General features: G+C 43.2%; 1 long non-coding RNA gene across 1 annotated transcript; it reads right to left on the bottom strand.

Annotated features, from left to right (window-relative positions):
* Positions 1-430: 430 nt before the first annotated feature.
* LOC141125812 (uncharacterized) lies at positions 431-20,293 on the bottom strand. The gene is made up of 3 exons (XR_012241394.1): positions 20,275-20,293; positions 1,935-2,065; positions 431-769 (listed from the first exon to the last, which is right to left on the bottom strand). It is a non-coding gene; the product is annotated as an uncharacterized lncRNA (long non-coding RNA).
* Positions 20,294-22,225: the final 1,932 nt, after the last annotated feature.

A 22,225-nucleotide genomic window follows, 5' to 3' on the forward strand; every position in this document is an offset into this window, starting at 1 on the left:
TCCAATCGGGGAACCCTTTGCATTTACTGAGAAAAATGCAAGACACTCTCTGATCGGGTCACTCCAGCCACCATTTTTGCATGGCACCTGGAAGATCGCGGCCATCACTGTACTGTAGTAGCTTGGGCTTCTACAGTGATTTACAGCTTCCACAAGGGCCAATCGGGTATAACATATGCATGCTTACATTGTTGGTTATGACTAAGCACAAGATGTGTGAAACATGTTAACCTTCCCTTCATTCCTGTGACTGCATCTGTCTGCATTACAATAAATAAGTATTTATTGGTATCTCATTGTGGTGTGCGGCTGCCTTTTCCAAGTTTCCATGCTTAAAAGCTGGCCATATGTATCTATGCAAAATATATCATTGTTGGAGTACAGCTTCAAACAGCCCTTCCAGTAATTAAGGAGAAGGAATGAAGTTATTGTACAGCTGTGTATCACTGTGTGTATGGTTCTGCTGTATGTTGCATACAGAAAAAATTTCCTTCATCTTCTTCTTTCATTTCCTTAATTGTAAGAAAATAATTTGTTCCAGATCCCGATCCACTGAACCTCTCTGGGACTCCAGAATATCTTTCAGTTGCTTTAATAATAAGAGGTTTTGGTGTCTGTCCTGGTCTTTGTTGGAACCACATTAAAGGGGTCACCTTTACTCCAGAATGGTAAAGATCTTGTCTGGACGTACATGAAATGGTGAGAGTGTCTCCCGGTGATTTCACAATGTATTGTGGTGTCTGAGTCAATACAACTTCACAACAGGTATCTGATAAAATAAAATTTATACACGTTACACAAATGTGGATGGTGAAGATTGCATGTTCATATCTCTATACACTTAGCAAATGCAAGTCAGAGATTTTAGTTTACAAATGCAGGTGTAAAATAATGATGTAAATTGTATATAACTCACGGTTGTTTAACCCCTTTCGTGCCTAAGGGTAAAACAAATATTAATGCCTAAGCCTAATTTTGCAACTTTGATATGTGTTAGTAAAACTATACATATCATCACAACTACTTTGTGTATCCAGGTGGATTATACCTCATTTTGTTCATATTGGGCTTTTATTTGGTGGTAAATGGTAATTGATATCTCCAGATTTATTTTTTTTTATTATTATTTAAGAAAAACTGGCCCAAAATAGTTAAAAAAAAACCTACCACCAAAGAACAACCCAAAATAAATTTTCCTTCTCCTAACAGTATGTGTATGTTGTTGTTTGTACCCGTAGTACAACCCAGAAATAATATTGCACATTTTGCTTTTTTTTATCCTACCTAAAACACACCGACACTGACACTGATACTAATTTTTTTAAAAATCCTGTCCAAAAAACACAGACCCTGACTTTTGACCTTGACCTTTGACCCTGACATTGACCCAAACACTAACCCTGGGACTGTTCTAGATCAAACCTTGATCTAGGCTTTTTTTCCCTTTTAATTATTATTATTTATTTTTTTCTACACATACTTTTTTTTCTATCTCTGCAAGGACAGAGAAAGATACAATGTATCTGTCTCATCCATTCACAGAGACAGAAAGAACAGGGGTAGGCTTCACTGTGGCTGATCACTGTGATAGCCAATCAGAGAATATCACAGCAATCAGGTGACCCGACATCGGGCGTTCCGGGTCCTGATCGTTAGAACAGGGCCAGGGGCTCTCAGTGAGACCCCAATCTCTGTGCTGGGAGCACGCTGTGTGGTGTGCTCCCAGCACAAAGGGAGATATGCAAATATGCTGCCCCATGGAAAAGAAGCCCAGCCAGTGGGGCAGCATATTTGCTATAGTGTGACAACACCAAAATGTTATCAGTCAGTTTACATTTTCAAAGTTTTTCTTTAATCCCTAATGAGATCCTGTATTTTGTATAAATGATATGTCACCTGTAAAATGAAATAAGAGCTATAATACAATTCCATACCTTGTATATAAATAAAAAATCCACAGAGCAGGTAGGTCACCAGAATCATCTTGATGTCTCTGGATCGTCACATACACAGATCAATTGTCTCTAGCTGTTTATATCACATGAAATCTCCAGGGAAATAACCTCTATGTAAAATAACAGAAATGCAAATGTTACTGTCATGGTCTCCTATATCTGCCCAGTTATAACCGACTGCTGTCACCCATATACAGAAATAACACATCACACAATTTAAAGCCAAACTCTGCAAAAACTCAAAATTCTCCCTCTCAGTTGGTCTGCACTCATACTGCAAGGATTAACTACTCATTTTTTCTTGGGGAAAGAGAAAGGAGAGAAAAGCTTTTAGGGGAGAGAAAAACTTTTGTTTATCTGATTCTCAGCTACTCTGGTAGACAGTATTCCCCCATGCACCAGTGCTGGACTGTCCCTTGGCATCATCAAGTCCAGTGCAGGGGTATAGAGCCTGCTTTGGTCTTGATGAAATCCAGATCTTAGACTGCTGGAGGTTTGGGGGAAGATGCTGTGGGGACCGGTCTCACAGTGCAGAAGAGCAGAGGATCAAGTAAGCACATTTTTTCTTTGCCCCCTAGACCTAAATGAGCAGTTAACTTTCAATACAGCATGTTTGTTCAGCAACAATTGGGTGAAAACAGGTGGCAAGGAGACGTCTCAATGACTTTTTGAAAAGTAATCTGAACGTGGATTGCTTCTCAGAGGAGTGGTGGGTATAGATGCACAGCCTTATTTTAAGAACCTGAACCACCTCACATTATATCACTCACATTCTCTGCAATCCCCTATCCCCATAGATAAATTAAAAGTTAGGCATACACTAGTTAGGCCTATTATATATAATTAAAATTGGCCAGTGACCGATCAGTTTTATGCCACTTTACCCTAACAGTCCTCTGTAGTACCTTAATGCTTGTAGTGAATCCCCAGTGTGTGCTCTCTGTCTCTAGGAAATTTGTGCCTGACCTTGCAATTTAAAGCTGAACTCCAGGAATTCTGTTATTTTGTAGAAACTGCAGGCATACCATGAGTTAAATCCAACGAGGCGCAAGACACCTCATGGACTTATCTCTTTAATTTACATCTGAGAGGAATATTGTGCTCCAGGAAGATAACTTCTGGAGCTCCAATGCTGGATGCTCTGGTTTCAGTTTCTTCAAGAGCAGAGTCAATGGAACTACTATGCCCAGCGATACCACATATGTGTGTGTTATTTGTTTAGTAGGGACCGAAGTCAGTGGTGTGCATTCTGCTTTTTTTATTCTACCTAAAACACACTGACACCAACTGACACTGATGCTAATTAAAACATTTTTTTTAAAATTCAACTTAAATTATTATAATTATACAGAATTTATATAGTGCCAACATTTTATTCAGCGCATTACAACATAAGGGAAGACAGTACAATTACAATACAATTTAATACAGGAGGAATCAGAAGTCCCTGCTCATTAGAGCTTACAATCTAAGAAAGAGGGTCAAGGGATACAAAAGGTAATAACTGTAGGTGGTGAGCTGATGTAGAAAATAAAAGTACAGTTGTTAGGTGGGGGCAGAGTAAGCCTCTCTGAAGTGAAGCGTTTTTAGGGATCGTCTAAATGTTGACAGAGTAGGAGATAGTCGGGCCAACATTGTTCCAAGCTGCATATTTAATACCTCTGTAGACTTCTGTAGAAGCTGTAAATAACAGGAGTAGTCGAAGCTACTAGAGAGATGGCTACAATCTTCCAGGTGCCCTTCTGCATTTTAATCAAAGAGAGGCGCTTGCTCAGCACTGCCACAGGGCGTGAATGCAAAGCATTCTCTGATTGGATGAGGTGGAGACTGTGATGTAACTACCCCTTCTCTTCACTTGGTCCAATCAGAGAACCCTTTGCATTCACTCAGAAAAATGCAAGGAGATCACTCCAGCCACCAGCTTGGGCTACTGTAGTAATTTACAGCTTCCGCAGGCCAATCAGGCATGACATACAGTATGCATGCTTACGTTGTGCCAAGCTGGCCATATGTAACTGTTAGTGATGGACCGAACACCCCCCTGGTCCAATTTGCACCAGAACTCCCGAACAGGAAAAAGGTTTGGCCCTGAGCTACGAACTCTATTAAAGCCTGTGAGACCCAAACATGAATAATCAAAAGTCCCCATTTTGAAGGTTTATATGCAAGTTATTGGCCATAAAAAGGGTATGGGGCCTGGGTACTGCCCTGGGAGACATGTATGAATGCAAAAATATTTTTTAAATCAATCTTTTTTAAAGGAGCATTGATTTTAATGATTCTTAAAGTGAAACAACAAAAGTAAAAAATGCCTCTAAATATAGTGTCTGGGGGGTCCCCTTAGTCTGCCTGTGAAGTGGCACATCTGTACCATGTATAGAACCTGCTGCAGCAAAATTAAATTTAAATTGACTTGCGGTTGCAAGCCATTGCCGGCAATACAAATGAAAGATTAAAAAGACAGCGTGGGGTCCACCCCATGCATACCAGCCCCAAAGGGGGCTGGTATGGATTTTAAGGGGAACCCCACGCCCAAATTTTAAGAAAAAACGGCATAGGTCCCTCCCCTAAAAATCCATACCAGACCTTTAGCTCTGGTATGGATTTTGAAGGGAACCCACATGCCAACATTTCCTAAATGTACATAATATAACTGGGTACTAACATTTATAGGTAAAGTTGATCCAGGGAAAATCCGATTGCCTCTCGGGGGATCAGGAAGGAATTTTTTCCCCTGCTGTAGCAAATTGGATTATGCTTTGCTGAGGTTTTTCGCCTTCCTCTGGAACAACTGTGGGTGAATTATTGTGTATATGGGATTTTTTTATTTTTTTTTGTGGTTGAACTGGATGAACTTGAGTCTTTTTTCAACCTGACTATCTACGTGTAACTATGTAACATTTAAAAAAAATGGCATGGGATCCCCCAAAATCCATACCAGACCCTTATCTGATCATGCGGCCTGGTATGGTTCCCCCTCCTGAACCATACCAGGCCTTATGCCCTCAACATAGGGGGGTGCTTTGGGGCAGGGGGCTCTGCCTGACAACCCTGGGCAGTGGTTGTGGGGCTCTGCGGGCAGGGGCTTATCAGAATCTGGAAGCCACCTTTAACAAGGGAGCCCCCAGATTCTGCCCCCCCATGTGAATGAGTATGGGGTACATTATACCCCTACTTTTCATCAAAAAAGTGTCAAAAATAAATAAAGGTATTAGATATTTTTTGACAATTCCTTTATTTAAAAAAAATAAAAAACAATGTCCCCAGATGTAGATCCATCACCAATCACGACTCCTGCCGCACAGCTGGACCTGAAAAAAAGAGAAAAAATGCTCCGCCCATTGGAAAGACTGACTGCCGAATACCTGCTCCTCCATCTGACAGTTTTTAAATAGGTAAAGGGCGGGGCCCCCTGGTAAAATCACCTGTTGCCCCCCCTCGTGACATCACCGACCAGTGCATGCTGGGTCGGTGAAAATCAATTTAAATGTATTTTTTTTCTTTATGTCAGTGTTGCTGCAGCAGGTCCTATACACTTTACGGCGGCGGGTGGCGTGATTGACGATGGATCTACATCGGAGAACATTGTTTTTTTATTTTAAATTTTTTTTAATAAAGGAATTTCAAAAAACTGTCTCAGTCTGTATTTATTTTTGAAACTTTTCCTTTTACCTTATACTCATTTACATGGGGGGGGGGGGGCGGGAGCTAAGGGCCCCCTTGTTAAAGAGGGCGGGCCCCCTTGTTAAAGAGGGCTTCCAGATTCTAATAAGCACCCTGCCCTCAGACCCCCACAACCACCGCCAAGGGTTGTCAGGAAGAGGCCTGGAATGCATTGTGAGGGACCCGACACTGTTTTTTCCCCAAAATCTTTCAGCAGGCAATTCTTTTTTACATTCAGCAGTCAGCGGGGAAGACCGCTAACAGTTGATGACTCATGCGTTGTCAACGACGCGGTCGCCAGCTTCCAGGCCCTGCTCTTTAACAGCCTATTGACTGTGCTCTCGGCCGCGCACAAAAAATTTGGTTGTTTGGCGAAGTTATGCTCGGCCCGAACCCCTTGCCCATCCCTAGTAAAAAAGTGTAAAGCTGTAAAAATGGACGTTTTTCACTGTCGGTTATCAGCTGTCAGTTTCCAGTTTTTTAGTAGGAATGGGCGAGCAGTTCGGGCCAAGCATAAGTTCGCCAAACACCCACATTTTTTGTGTGCTCGGCCGGATGTTCACCCACTGAGCGCACAAAAAATGTGGATGTTTGGTGAACTTATGCTCAGCCCAAACCGCTCGCCCATCCCTAGTAAAAAACTGTAAAGCTGTAAAATAGATGTTTTTCACTGTTGGTTATCAGCAGTCGGTTTCCATATTTTTACTAGGAATGGGTGAGCGGTTCAGGCCAAGCATAAGTTTGCCAAACACCCAAATTTTCTGCGCACTCTGCGTTTTTATAATAATAACCACAGGAGACCCTCCCAAATGCCCACAATGCAGGAAAAACAAGTAAATTATTAACTATTTCTCAGACATTCTGTCAGAGAAGAGAGCGCAGTGTGCTTTAACTATGGATTCTCTCTCTGATTCTGTCTGTCTGTGTCTTTCTCTCTCTCTCTCTTTCTCTCTCTGTCTCTCTCTGCCTGTCTGTCTCTTTCTGTCTCCCTCTCTCTCTCTCTGTCTCTCTCTCTCTCTCTGTCTGTTTCTTTCTGTCTGTGTCTACTTCTCTCTCTGTATGCCTGTCTGTCTCTCTCTCTCTCTCTGTCTGTCTGTCTGTCTCTCTCTCTCTCTATCTGTGTCTCTCCCTCTCTCTGTCTGTGTCTGTCTCTCTCTGTCTGTGTCTGACTCTCTCTCTGTATATGTGTGTGTCTCTCTCTGTCTCTATCTCTGTCTGTGTCTGTCTCTCTCTCTGTCTGTCCTCTCTCTCTCTCTGTCTGTGTCTCTGTCTGTGTGTGTGTCCCTCTGTCTGTGCCTGTCTCTCTCTCTGTCTGCCTCTCTCTCTGTCTGTCTGCCTGTCTCTCTCTCTCTGCTGGTGTGTCTCTCTCTCTCTCTCTCTGCTGGTGTCTGTCTCTCTCTGTCTCTCTCTGGCTGTGTCTGTCTGTCTGTCTCTGTGTCTGCCTCTCCTTGTCTGTATCTCCCTCTCTCTCTGTGTCTGACTCTCTCTCACTCTCTGTCTCTCTTTCTGTCTGTGTCTGTTTCTCTCTCTCTGTCTGTGTCTGTCTCTCTCTCTGTATGCCTGTCTGTCTCTCTCTCTCTCTGTCTGTGTCTCTCTCTCTGTCTTTGTCTGTCTCTCTCTGTGTCTGTCTCTGTCTCTCTCTATGTCTGTCTCTCTCTGTGTATGTGTGTGTGTGTCTCTCTCTCTCTGTCTGTCTGTGTGTCTCTCTCTCTGCCTGTCTCTCTCTGTCTGTGTCTGCCTCTCTGTCTGTCTGTCTCTCTCTGTTGGTATCTGTCTCTCTCTCTCTCTGCTTGTGTCTGTCTGCCTCTTTCTGTCTGTCTCTCTGTTTATCCGTGTCTGTCTGTCTCTCTCTCTCAAATTCAAATTCAAATAAGCTTTATTGGCAGGACCAAATACATGTTAGCATTGCCAAAGTAGTTGAGTTTCTATAAGAAACTCTCTGTCTCTCTCTCTGTGTCTGTCTCTCTTTCTTAATTTGTCTCTACCTGTCTATATTTCTCTGTCTGTGTCTGTCTCTCTCTCTCTCTATGTCTCTCTCTGCCTGTCTATCTCTCTGTGTGTCTCTCTCTCTCTCTGTCTGTCTCTCTCTATCTGTCTCTCTCTGTCTCTCTCTGTCCATGTCTGTCTCTCTCTGTACGTGTCTATCTCTCTCTCTCTGTCTGTCTGTGTCTGTCTCTCTCTATCTGTGTCTGTCTCTCTCTCTCTCTCTCTCTGTCTATGTCTGTCTATGTGTGTGTGTGTGTCGCTCTCTCTCTGTCTGTCTCTCTCTCTGACTGTGTCTGCCTCTCGGTCTGTCTGTCTGTCTCTGTCTGTCTGTGTATATCTGTCTGTCTGTCTCTGTGTCTGCCTCTTTCTGTCTGTGTCTGTCTGTCTCTGTCTGTCTCTCTCTCTGTCCGTGTCTCCCTCTCCCTCTGTCTGTGTCTGTCTCTCTCTCTGTCTGTGTCTGTCTGTGTGTGTCTCTCTCTCTCAAATTCAAATAAGCTTTATTGGCAGGACCAAATACATGTTAGCATTGCCAAAGCAGTTGAGTTTCCAACTGTTTCCAACTGCTCCTAAACGTCCGTTTTTCAGCAGCAGTGTACTTGAAGGCTTAAAGTGGAGTTCCACCCATTTAAAAGTCAGCAGCTACAAAAAGTGTAGCTGCTGACTTTTAATAATCAGACACTCACCTGTCCCATGGTCCAGTGATGCGGGTGAAAGAAGCCTCGCTCCTCTCCCCCTCCTCTCTGCAGTGCTGGCATTCTTACTGTGAGCACCCGGCTTTGGCTTCACAGCCGGGTGCGCACTGCGCATGTGCAATCTGTGCTGCCTGCTGTGAATTGCTAGGCAATCTTCTGGGACATGTGATGTGTTCCAGAAGATTGCAGGGAGGGAGGGGGGAGAGGTGATCTTCCTTCCAGCGCAGTGGAGCCAGGGGAGGAAGTGGGAGCTGGGTGCCTCTAAAAACAGGGTACCCACTCCCCTCCAAAAAAATTACTGAAGGATTCTGTTCAGGATAGAGCAGATCTGCCTCAGGCTCTTTGCTTTGCTATAGATGACCTTATAGACTCCATGCAGCAGATCTCCCACATGGCTTTTTTGTCTGTGCACATGCACAGTATTTTATGGCAAAAATGCTGGTCAGCAGAGCTCCCTTGTAAGAGGATGCTAGCTGGTTTTTCTTTTCATGGAGAACATTTGTTTGGGGATGATCTTGATAAGTACATCCAAAAGATATCTGGAGGAAAGAGTTCCCTCTTTCCTGGGAAAAAGGTAGAAACACGGCCTCTTTTAAGGTGACATGTGCTAATTACTCAGTTTTTCAGGCCGTAGGCAGTTCCGACGGCACCAGGGATCTGCTGCCAAAGGTAAACAGCAGGGCCAGGGCCAAAAGAGGCCGTGGGTCCAAAAGTCTGCTAATACTGGCACCATACCTTCCTTGTGAAGAGACACCACCACTCCTGCGGGTGGGGGAAAGGTTGCTGCAGTTTGCGGGATTGTGGGGAATGCTAATTTAGGACAGGTGGGTCATCTCCACAGTGTCTCAGGGGTACAGGCTGGAATTACACTCTTACCCTCCTCAAAGATTTGTCAGGTCCAGCGTTCCCACAGACCTTTCAAGAAAGGGCTTATTACTCCAAGCACTAGACCATTTAAGGTGGCAGGGGGTGATCATGGAGGTCCCAGTTCCCGAAAGGGGAACAGGGTTTTATTCAAATCTATTTACGGTTCCAAAGTCAAATGGCAACATAAGACCAATTCTGGATCTAAGAGCACTGAACCATTATCTCTCAGTGCGGCCCTTTCAGATGGAATCAGTATGTTCTGTCGTGACCTCTCTCCAAGAAGGAGATTTTCTGGCATCCATAGATATTAGGGATGCATACATGCATGTGCCAATTTTTTTTTGTGCTTTGTCATAAAGGAACAACATTTCCAGTTTGTTGCTCTGCCCTTTGGGCTCGCAACCACACCCCAGGTCTTCACAAAGATCCTAGCGGCTGTACTGGGTGTTCTAAGATCTCGAGGGATCTTGATTGCAGGCTACTTAGATGATCTCCTACTCAGGGATCAATCGCTGCAGGTTTTGATAAGGAACGTTACCTTTATGGTCCAATTCCTGGAACATCTCAGATGGATCATAAATTCTGAGAAATTGGCCCTAAAACCAGTTGAAAGTCTGGAATAGTTAGGCCTTGTTACGGACACAGTCCAGGCAAGATTGTTCTTGCCTCCAAGAAGGGTCGATGCCCTAAAGGATCAGGTTCAGCAGGTAAGCCGAAAGAGACACTTATCTGTCCGACCCTGTATGAGTCTTCTGGGAAGGATGGTTTCCTCATTCAAGGCAATTCCATATGCCCAGTTCCATTCTAGGGCATTGCAGCAGAGCATTCTGTCTGCATGGAGCAGGAAGATGCAGGCTTTGGATTCCTGCATGATCATAACCCCCAAGGCTCGAGGAAGTCTGGCTTGGTGGTTAGTAGACCAGAATCTGGTACAGGGAAGGTCTTTTCTTCCACTGTCGTGGAAGGTGGTGACCACAGATGCCAGTCCTTCTGGCTGGGGCACAATCATGGAAAGTTCCACAGTCCAGGGGAAATGGACTCTGAAGGAACAGGGATTTCCCATCAATGTGCTAGAGCTGCGGGCAATACACCTTGCGCTGAATTATTGGACGTCAAAGTTACAGGGTCACCCGGTAAGGGTGCAAACCGACAATGGCACGGCTGTGGCCTATGTCAACCATCAGGGTGGCACCAAGAGTCGTCTGACCCACATGGAGGTCAGTCATGTGTTATCTTGGGCAGAAAGGCATGTGCCAATGATGTCTTTTGTCCACATTCTAGGGGTAGACAACTGGAAGACTATCTCAGCCACCAACAGATACATCCAGGAGAATGGTCTCTGCACCCACAGGTGTTTATGCAGATTTGCCAGCGGTGGGGTACACCGGATGTAGACCTGCTGGCATCCAGGTTCAGCTGCAATATTCAGCAGTTTGTATCTAGAGCAAGAGATCCACTTGCGATCGGGATAGATGCTCTGGTAGTTCCCTTAACTCAGTTCTCTTTGATTTATGCATTCCCGAGAGGAGATGACATCAGTCATTCTGGTAGCTCCGGCCTGGACCAGGAGGGCCTGGTACCCGGAGGTAGTGGGATTAGCAGTAGGCAAGCCTTGGATGCTTCCGCTCCGGCTCAATCTACTGTCCCAGGGGCCTATATTACACCGGAATTTACGCTCGCTGAATTGGACGGCGTGGCTATTGAAGCCAGGGTGCTAGGAGATCATGGTATCTCAGGACCAGTGGTAACTACATTGGTAAATGCCAGAAAGGCGGTCATCAGGAAGGTTTATCACAGGGTTTGGAAGGCTTACATTGCGTGGTGTGAGGCCAGAAGTTGGCATCCTCGCAGATATTTGGTAGAGAGGATACTCTCTTTTCTTCAGTCAGGCTTAGCTAAAAGATTAGCCTTGACAACAACAGCTTTATCAGTGTACTTCCAGAAGCCTTTGGCTTCACATTCCCTGGTCTGGACATTTCTTCAGGGAGTAACTCACTTACTGCCTCCCATTAAATTACCTATTTGCCCTTGGGATTTGAATTTGGTTTTGTCGGTGCTACAGGAGCAGCCTTATGAACCAGTCAACTAAGTTCCATTAGTTCTTTTGACACGGAAGTTGGCTTTTCTTTTTGCAATTACTTCGGCTGGAAGGATCTCCGAATTGGCGGCCCTTTCCTGTAAGAAACAGTATTTGATTTTGCACCATGATAAAGTGGTGCTACGTCCTGTTCCGTCCTTTTTGCCCAAGGTAGTTTCTGAATTTCATTCAAATAAGGACATTGTTCTACCTTCTTTTTTCTCTCAGGCTGGCTTGCCAGAAGAGAAGCAGTTGCACCTTTTGGATGTGGTGCTGGCAGTCAGAGTCTACCTGGAAAAGTCTGCAAGCATCAGAAGTTTTGCCGGAAGGCCCCAAGAAGGGTCAAGCGGCTTCTAGGGTGTCCATTTCACTTTGGATTTGCCGGTTAATCATTCAGGCCTATGGCCTGAAAAGTAAAGTTCCTCTCTTTGGGGTTAGAGAGCATTCTACCAGGGGTGTTGGAACCTCCTGGGCTTTTCGTCATCAAGCGTCAGTGGCGCAGATTTGCAAGGCTGCTACTTGGTCTCCGGTACATACATTCACAAGATTTTGTCAGGTGGATGTTAAGGCAGCAGAGGACACGGCTTTTGACTGTAGTGTCTTACGGGCTGCTGTATAAATCTTATGGTGTTTTCATACAGTGTGTCTCCCTTCCCTCAAGGCTATTGCTCTAGGATGTCCCAGGTAGTAATGTATATGGCTGCTCTGTGTCCCGTGATGAACGAGAAAGAAAATTGGATTTTTTCTTCATACTTACTTCATACCTGTAAAATACATTTCTTTGAGTACATCACGGGACACAAAGGTCCCTCCCCTCTCTTTTTGGGAGTTCATTGCTTGCTATTAAACTGGAGTACTTCCTGTATGTGAGGGGTTATACAGGGGATCACTTCCTGTTTTTGGTTATTCTACCAATGCCCATTCACCTATAGGTGGCGCATAACCCAGGTAGTAATGTATTTGGCTGCTCTGTGTCCCATGATGTACTCAAATAAATGGATTTTACAGGTAAGTATGAAGAAAAATTAAATTTTTCTATGCCCCTAGACCTAAATGAGCAGTTAACCCTTTCAATGTGGCGTGTTTGTTCAGCAAAAATTTGGTGAAAAGGGTGGCACTAAGGCGATTCACACCTGTCAATCACCTCTGAAATGTGATCTGAACATGGATTGTTTTTCAGGAGAGTGGCGGTTTTAGATGCATATCTAAACTTTTGCCTTATTGCAAGAACCTGAGCCACCTCATATTATATGACTGACATTCTCTGCAACCCCCATAGATAAATTAAAAGTTAGGCATACACCAGTTAGGCCTATTATATATGATGAAATCTATCTGGCGACTGACCAGTTTTACACCTCTGTATTATAACAGTGCTCTGCAGTATTTTAACCCTTGTAGTATATCCCCAGTCTGTGCTCTTTGTCTCTAGTAAATTTGTGCTTAACCTTGCTATTAAAAGCTGAACTCCAAAAATTGTGTTCTTTTGTAAAAACTGAAGGCATATCATAAGTTAAGGCCAATGAGGTGCCTGCCACCTCATGGACTTATCTCTTTAACCACTTACGGACCGCCTGCCATCGTTTTACGTCAGTACTTTGAAGAGGGATATCGTTGTTATGGCAGCAGCTAGCTACCATAACCCTGGTATTCTTTTCAGATAAAAGTGGTCTCTGCGGCGGATTCGCCACAAAATCACTTTTATCAGCAGGGCCCCCCCTCCCGCCGCGCTCCAGTGCCCTCGGTTGCTTACCAGAGCCGTTTGTAGCGGCGGAGGCAATCGGGTCCTGTGTCCTGTTAGGTATAAAGATGAGTGAGGGGAAGATGGCCCCCACCCGTCACCATGCCATTGCAGGGTGGAAGCGACCTCAAAACGTCACTTCCGCCCATAGCTCTTAAAGAGACATTTTATTTTTTCAAATGACATTTAATTTTTTTTTTTATTATTATTGCATTTTAGTGTAAATATGAGATCTGAGGTCTTTTTGACCCGAGATCTTATATTTAAGAGGTCCTGTAATGCTTTTTTCTATTACAAGGGATGTTTACATTCCTTGTAATAGGAATAAAAGTGACACATTTTTTTTTAAAGAACAGTGTAAAAATAAAACATAAAAGGTAAAATAAATAAGAAAAATAAAAATAAAATTTTAAACGCGCCCCGTCCCGCCGAGCACGCGTGCAGAAACGAACGCATAGGTGAGTAGCGCCCGCATATAAAAACGGTGTTCAAGCCACACATGTGAGGTATCGCCGCGATCGGTAGAGAGAGAGCAATAGTTCAAGCCCTAGAACTCCTCTGTAACTCAAAACATGCAACCTGTAGAATTTTTTAAACGTCGCCTATGGAGATTTTTAAGGGGTAAAAGTTTGTCGCCATTCCACAAGCAGGCGCAATTTTGAAGCGTGACATGTTGGGTATCAATTTACTCAGCGTAACATTATCTTTCACAATATTAAAAAAATTGGGCTAAATTTACTGTTGTCTTATTTTTTAATTTAAAAAAGTGTATTTTTTTCCCCTTGTAAGACCGCTGCGCAAATACGGTTTGACAGAAAGTATTGCAACATTTTATTCTCTAGGGTGTTAGAAAAAAATATATATAATGTTTGGGGGTTCTAAGTAATTTTCTAGCAAAAAAAATGTTTTTAACTTGTAAACACCAAATCTCAGAAAGAGGCTTGGTCCTTAAGTGGTTAATTTACATCTGAGAGGAATATTGTGCTCCAGGAAAATAACTTCTGGAGCTCCAATGCTGTATGCTCCGGTTTCAGTCCCCTCAAGAGCAAAGTCATGGAACTGTTATGCCCGCTCCTCCCCTCCTGCTGCTGCTACTATTAGATCTACTCTAAGTACATTGTCACTACTTATAATTGCTAAATGCTGGGCAAATCCAACTTAAAGTGGTTATAAACCTCAGGCATGAAAAATGAACAAAGCATATTCCTCTGTAGTGTGTGCTTGTTTCAATTAACCACTTCAGATCTGCGCAATAGCCATTGACATTGTCCCCTGCACGAGTGGCCTGCGCGCCCCCTGCAGGCCTATGAGACTCGCCTGATCACAGATCAGAGTAAGGGGTCGATCCGACCCCTTACCACGTGATCAGCTGTTAGCCAATGACAGCTGATCATGTGATGTCAACAGAGCTGGTAATCGGCTATTTTTTCTCCTCGCGCTGACAGCGCTGACGAGCTGCTGCAGATCCTCAGTGCCCACCTGTGCCCCCTGCCAGTGCCACCTAGCAATAGGCAGCAGTGCCGTCCACCAGCATCACCCATCAGTGCCCACAGTGCCATCCATCAGTGCCCACAGTGCCACCCATCAGTTTCCACAATCAGTGCGTCAACAACAGTGCTGCACATCAGTGTCACCTATCAGTGCCCATCAGTGTCACCTACCAGTGCCCATAAGTGCCCATCAGTGCCGCCCATCAGTGCCCATCAGTGCCGCCCATCAGTGCCGCCCATCAGTGCCACCTATCAGTGGTACCTATCAGTGCCCATCAGTGCCAACCATCCGTGCCACCCATCAGGGCCCATCAGTGGTTATCAGTGCCGCCTTATCTGTGCCCATCAGTACCGCCTTATCTGTCCCCATCAGTGCCACCTTAACTGTGCCTATCAGTGCCTATCAGTACCACCTTAACTGTGCCTATTCGTGCCCATCAGTGCAGCCTATCAGTGCCCACCAGTGCCGCCTCATCAGCGCATATCAATGAAGGAGAAAAATTACCTGTTTGCAAAATTTTATAACAAACTATGAAACATGATTTTTTTTTTTTTTCAAAATTTTCCATCTTTTTTTGTTTGTTTAGCAAAAAATAAAAATCCCAGCTGTGATTAAATACCACCAAAAGAAAGCTCTATTTGTGGGAAAAAAATGATAAAAATTTCATTTGGGTACAGTGTTGTATGACCGCGCAATTGTCATTCAAAGTGCGTCAGCGCTGAAAGCTGAAAATTGGTCTGGGCAGGAGGGGGGTTTTAAGTGCCCACTAAGCAAGTGGTTAAGAGCACTGCGTGTAATTTCTGTTGGCATCTGTGCTCCTTTGCTATCAGCCTGAGTCACTTCTGACAAGTTTTCATGACACCAAGAGAAAAATGGTGACAGGGGAGTGACCTCTAGCTGACTGAATGTCTCAGTTCTGTTCCTGTATGTTCTGTGAAGGGGGGCATGTCTCTTCCCTCCAATCAGCTCTTAGACCTCTCGTCACTGAGCTCTGCAAAGTATAACTTCAGCTCTCTACCCCCCTTTTTTTCTGACAGCTCAGACAAGCTTTATTATTAAATTCTGGACTTTGAACGGATGTAGAGAAGAGAATACTACAGATATTTTTTAGGAGGATTTGTTTCATCTCTGTGTATCACGTGAGGATAGTCCCCTCACAGGGTATATTTAAAGGGTTTATAACCCCTTTAAGCAAGATACTATATGAGACAGGCTCCCTTTTCTAAATTTTCTGCTGCCTAGAAAATAACAGGGCACTTTATCTAAAACATTAGGGTTGACAAGTACGGTATATCTTTTCACTTCACATTTTTTATTTCAGAAATTATAACTTTTTTTTTTTTTGTCTGCAGTTCCTTTATGCAAAAAACACACATGGCAATACAGAAAAAAGATTCTTCATTTTTAATGCAATACCACCATCTTGTGTATATTATTAATAATGGTCTAACATTAAATTAATGTGTAATGTATTCGTTTTGTCCCACCTATATACATTTCTCCTTTTGTGTAATTGTTTCAAGGGCACATAAAGCCCCCCTTTTTAAATTGCCAATATATTAAATATTGCAGCCTCCTTCCCATATTCTTATCCACAAATTATATCAATTTGTACCTGAAAATAAAGTGAGGTAGACACCTAAAACATCAGCCCCCCCCAATGATATTTTAGTTTAATGCCCTGCACACACGGTCGGACACATTGAACAGACATTCCGACAACAAAATCCATGGATTTTTTCCGACTGATGTTGGCTCAAACTTGTCTTGCATACACATGTTCACACAAAGTTATCAGAAAATCTGATCGTTCTGAACGCGGTGACGTACACGTACATTGGGACTATAAACGGGCAGTAGCCAATAGCTTTCGTCTCTTAATTTATTCTGAGCATGCGTGGCACTTTGTGCGTCGGATTTGTGTACACACTATCGGAAATTCCAACAACGGATTTTGTTGTCGGAAAATTTTATAGCAAGCTCTCAAACTTTGTGTGTCGGAAATTCCGATGGAAAATGTGTGATGGAGCCTACACACGGTTGGAATTTCCGACAACAAGGTCCTATCACACATTTTCCGTCGGAAAATCCGACCGTGTGTATGGGGCATTAGACTGAATCTAGGGGCTTAAGACCCTATTGTATATTTTTTGTATGTTATAACCACTTGACATTCGGAAGAACATGACCAGGCCATTTTTTTGCAATACAGCACTGCGTTATTTTAACTGACAATTGTGCGGTCATGCAACACTACCAAAATAAAATTAATATCCTTTTTTCCCACAAATAGAGCTTTCTTTTGGAGGTATTTGATCACCACTGTGTTTTTTATTTTTTGCGCTATAAACAAAAAAAAAATATTTTTTTTTACTTTTTGCTATAAAACATATCCAATAAAAAAAATTGAAAAAAATCAAATTTCTTATCAGTTTAGGCCAATATGTATTTTGTTTTATGTTTTGGTAAAAAATGATTTTGGCAAATAAAAACAAACATGTTTTTGGTAAACAAAAATCCCAATAAGCGTATATTGATTGGTTTGAACAAAAGTTATAGCGTTCACAAACTATAGTATATACAGGTGATACTCGAAAAATTAGAATATCGTGCAAAAGTTCATTTATTTCACTAATGCAACTTAAAAGGTGAAACTAATATATGAGATAGACTAATTACGTGCAAAGCAAGATAGTTCAAGCCGTGATTTGTCATAATTGTGATGATTATGGCTTACAGCTCATGAAAACCCCAAATCCACAATCTCAGGAAATTAGAATATTGTGAAAAGGTGCACTATTCTAGGCTCAAAGTGCCCCACTCTAATCAGCTAATTAAGCCATAACACCTGCAAAGGGTTCCTGAGCCTTTAAATATTCTCTCAGTCTGGTTCAGTAGGAATCACAATCATGGGAAAGACTGCTGACCTGACAGTTGTGCAGAAAACCATCATTAACACCCTCCATAAGGAAGGAAAGCCTCAAAAGGTAATTGCAAAAGAAGTTGGATGTTCCCAAAGTGCTGTATCAAAGCACATTAATAGAAAGTTATGTGGAAGGGAAAAGTGTAGAAGAAAAAGGTGCAGAAGCAGCAGGGATGACTGCAGCCTGGAGAGGATTGTCAGAAAAAGGCCATTCAAAAGTGTTGGGGACTTTCACAAGGAGTGGACTGAGGCTGAAGTCAGTGCATCAAGAGCCACCACACACAGACGGATCCTGGACATGGTCTTCAAATGTCGTATTCCTCTTGTCAAGCCACTCCTGAACAACAAACAACGTCAGAAGCATCTTACCTGGGCTAAAGAAAAACAGACCTGGTCTGTTGCTTAGTGGTCCAAAGTCCTCTTTTCTGATGAGAGCAAATTTTGCATCTCATTTGGAAACCAATAACCCAGAGTATGGAGGAAGAATGGAGAGACACACACTGCAAGATGTTTGAAGTCCAGTGTGAAGTTTCCACAGTCTGTGTTGATTTGAGGAGACATGTCATCTGCTGGTGTTGGTCCACTGTGCTTCATTAAGTCCAGGGTCAACGCAGCCATCTACCAGGAGATTTTGGAGCACTTCATGCTTCCTTCCGCAGACAAGCTCTATGGGGATGCTGACAAAAGCACCAAAATCTGGTTCAATGACCGTGGGATTACTGTGCTTGATTGGCCAGAAAATTTGCCTGACCTGAACCCCATAGAGAATCTATGGGGCATTGCCAAGAGAAAGATGAGAGACATGAGACCAAACAATGCAGAAGAGCTGAAGGCTGCTATTAAGCATCCTGGTCTTCCATAACACCTCAGCAGTGCCACAGGCTGATAGCTTCCATGCCACGCCACATTGAGGCAGTAATTGCTGCAAAAGTGGCCCAAACCAAGTACTGAGTACATATGCATGCTTCTACTTTTTAGAGGTCCGATATTGTTCGATGTAGAATCCTTGTTTTATTGATTGCATGTAATATTCTAATTTTCCGAGATTGTGGATTTAGGGTTTTCATGAGTTGTAAACCATAATCATCACAATTATGACAAATCACAGCTTGAACTATCTTGCTTTGCATGTAATGAGTCTATCTCATATATTAGTTTCACCTTTTAATTTGCATTAGTGAAATAAATGAACTTTTGCACGATATTCAAATTTTCCGAGTATCACCTGTATACTGGAATTTTTATTTATTTATTTTTTTATACTAGTATTGGTGGCGATCAGAAACTTATAGTGGGACTGCAATTTTGTGGTGGACAATCAGACACTATTTGACACTTTTAAAACTTTGTGGGAACCAGTGACACTAATACAGTGATCAGTGCTACAAATAGGCACTGTCACTGTACTAATGACACTGGCTGGGAAGGGGGGCAATCAAAGGATTAACTGTGTGCCTAGCCAGTGTTTTTGTGTACTGTGTTGGGTGCTTTTACTAAGGGAAATTATGGATTTTATTCACTGCTTTACAGGTACTCAAAATCCATCACTACCCCCCTGTCAGTACGGAGCTCTTCCTTGTTTACATAGGCAGAGCCCCTTTCTTTGTCTCTGCCCAATGATCGGCGGGTGCCGGTGGACATCCAGTGCCCGGCACCCACAGATCGGCTTCTGCTGGTGGGTGTGTGGACCCCCTAGGCGGAAGTGCAGAATCACGTATATACTGTACATGCAACCTGGCATTTATTTTGGATGAACCACATCTTTTATGGGTCTTCAGAGCTTTGGACAATTTAAATGATCTGTCTGGTTGTCCTGTTGGCTAGTTTTAATCTTTAGGTGTTGCATTTCTTCTATTTAAACATTAAACACTGTAAATAACTGTGTATTTGTTTTATTATAATAATGTAATTTTGTTCTCCTCTTTATACTTTGGGCTGTAGGGCTGGAACAGATCGTTAGAAAACTGGACATGTTCTGCTACTGCAATGTTTCACAGCAAAGTAAATATAGTATCTTAACCACTTCAGCCCCGGAAGATTTGGCTACTGAATGACCGGGCCATTTTTTGCGATTTGGCACTGCGTCGCTTTAACTGACCATTGCGTGGTCGTGCAACGCTGTACCCTAACAAAATAGACGTCCTTTTTCTTCCACAAATAGAGCTTTTTTTGGTGGTATTTGATCACCTCCGCGCTTTTTGTTTTTTGCGCTATAACGAAAAAAAGAGCGAAAATTGTGAAAAAAATCAATATTTTTTACTTTTTGCTATAATAAATATCCCCCAAAAATACATTAAAAAACTATTTTTTTTCCTCAATTTAGACCGATATATATTCTTCTACATATTTTGGTAAAAAAATCGCAATAAGGGTATACTGATTGGTTTGTGCAAAAGTTATAGTGTCTACAAAATAGGGGATAGTTTTATGGCATTTTTATTATTAATTTATTTTTTTTATTAGTAATGGTGGCGATCTGTGATTTTTATCGTGACTGCGACATTATGGAGGACAGATTGGACACTTTTGACACTATTTTGGGACCATTGTCATTTATTTATTCATTTATTTTTTAATTTTATTTTTACATATTATATATTACATTCCACATAGAGCATTTATCATACTCTTCATAACATCTCTTACACCTTATCACATCCCCATATCTTCAAATTATAACAACATTATACATTACATATTCAATGCTACTCAATCTTGTCTACTCAATACAATAAGCATATATAATTTCCTTTTTTCTTTTCCTAGCCCTACCCCCCTCCCCCACCCTCTAAAGCCAAAAAAAAAACAAAAAAAAACAAAGGGAGGGGGGATGGGGGGGATACCCCCTCCCCATTCCCAATCGATCTCACATGACCTACCTCTCTTGTTCTCCCCTTCTATAAGTTAAGTAGGGGGCCCATATCTTCCAATATTTCTCATCCTGTTCTTTCAACATCAGAGTCAAATTCTCCATTTGTTGTATTTCTGCAATTCTGACCCACCACTGTGCTCTAGTCGGCGGGACTGTACTTTTCCACAGGGCCGGAATACAGGTCCTCGCTGCCGTGAGAAGATGTTTAAGCAGGGAGTTTTTATATTTTTCCACCGACATGGGGACATCATTTAATAGGAATGCTGCTGGATTTTCTCCAAGAGACACACCTGTAATGTCCTTAACCGTTTCCTCAACCATTTTCCAAAATCCCCTAATCTTCTCACATTCCCAGAATATATGCAACATCGTGCCCTCTGACTCCATACAACGCCAACATACACTTGGAACCTGTGGGAATATTTTATGTAGTGCAGATGGTGTTCTGTACCATCTGGTGAGGATTTTATATCCTCCCTCCTGATACCTGCTTGCAACTGATGTTTTATGAGTAGATTTTAAAATCTTATCCTTCTGACTTTGGGAGAACGTTATCCCCAAGTCTCTTTCCCATGCTTGAATAAAATTAAGATCTTGAGGTGCTTCCAGGCTCGTTAGTACCTCATAGAAATATGATAGGGAGTGCCTCTTTCTCCATCTAGACATATCTGTTCAAAGCCCGATCAGTGCTATAAAAATGCACTGATTACTGTGTAAATGACACTGGCAATGAAGGGGTTAAGTGTGTCCTAGGGAGTGATTCTAACTGTGGGGGGGCTGGGCTACAAGTGACACGACAGTGATCACTGCTCCCGATGACAGGGAGCAGTAGATCTCTGTCCTGTCACAAGGCAGAACAGGGAAATGCCTTGTTTACATAGTCATGTCTTCGTTCTGCCTCTCCGTGAGACGATCACGGGCACCCAGCGGACATCGAGTCCGCGGGTGCGCTTAACGGAGCATGCGGCAGGGGCGCGCGCCGGCACGGTGGCAAATTCAAAGGGACGTACAGGTACGCCCATTTGTGCCGCCGTGCCATTCTGCCGACGTAAATGTACATGCGGCGGTCGGCAAGCGGTTAAAATTTTATCTTTTCAATTAAAAATTTTCTGCACAGGGGGGCGGAGCCGGCAGCCAGAGCGGATGATAGTGTGAGGAGAGAGCTCTGACACAACGGCTTCTATAGAGCGGCTCACAGCGACACTACACGCTTCAAAATACATCCACAGAGAGGGGAGACTCAGAGGAACACAGCGGTTAAGATGAATAAAAGAAAAACGAGAGAAGGACCGAAAAAATTGACAGACTTTTACCCCCTCACGGCCGGCCGAGATTTCCAAGATGGCGCCCGCTATGAGAACAGAAACTCAGCATCCCCTGCACACTCCTGCAGCCATCCGTCGCCATCCTCGGGTGAGTCTAATCTCACACAGTATCCACAAACATCCTCACCCTCTGACAGCCCTGTTAAGCAAAAAAGAAGGATTGGGGTGGAGGAGGAGAATCAGGATGAGGCAGGGTCAGAGGGAGACACAATGGAGGAATCATCCTCTCACAGCCAGCAGTTAGATGCTTTTCCTACTTCAGGGCAGCCCATCCTGGATACCACGATGAAGGAAATGTTACTGACTCTCAGGGGGGCCCTCCAACAGGACATGTCTGCATTTATGCATACTACAAAAAAAGAACTGTCAGCGTTTGGTAGCAGAGTCAAGTATGTGGAAAAAAAAATGGAGGAATTTACATTTGCTCATAATGAGCTGGTGGATGCTCACTTCGATGTATAAGATGAGATCAAAGCTATGCGCCTAAAAATGGCGGACATCGAAGACAGGGCATGCAGGAACAATATAAAGTTCAGAGGGATCTCTGAATCGATCAGACCAGCAGAACTCACTGCGTACCTCCAAAAGCTCATGACCACGGTTCTGCCATCTCTGGGGCCTAACGACATAATC

This window comes from Aquarana catesbeiana, linkage group LG01, assembly GCF_042186555.1.
Source record: "Aquarana catesbeiana isolate 2022-GZ linkage group LG01, ASM4218655v1, whole genome shotgun sequence".
Taxonomy (NCBI): domain Eukaryota; kingdom Metazoa; phylum Chordata; class Amphibia; order Anura; family Ranidae; genus Aquarana; species Aquarana catesbeiana.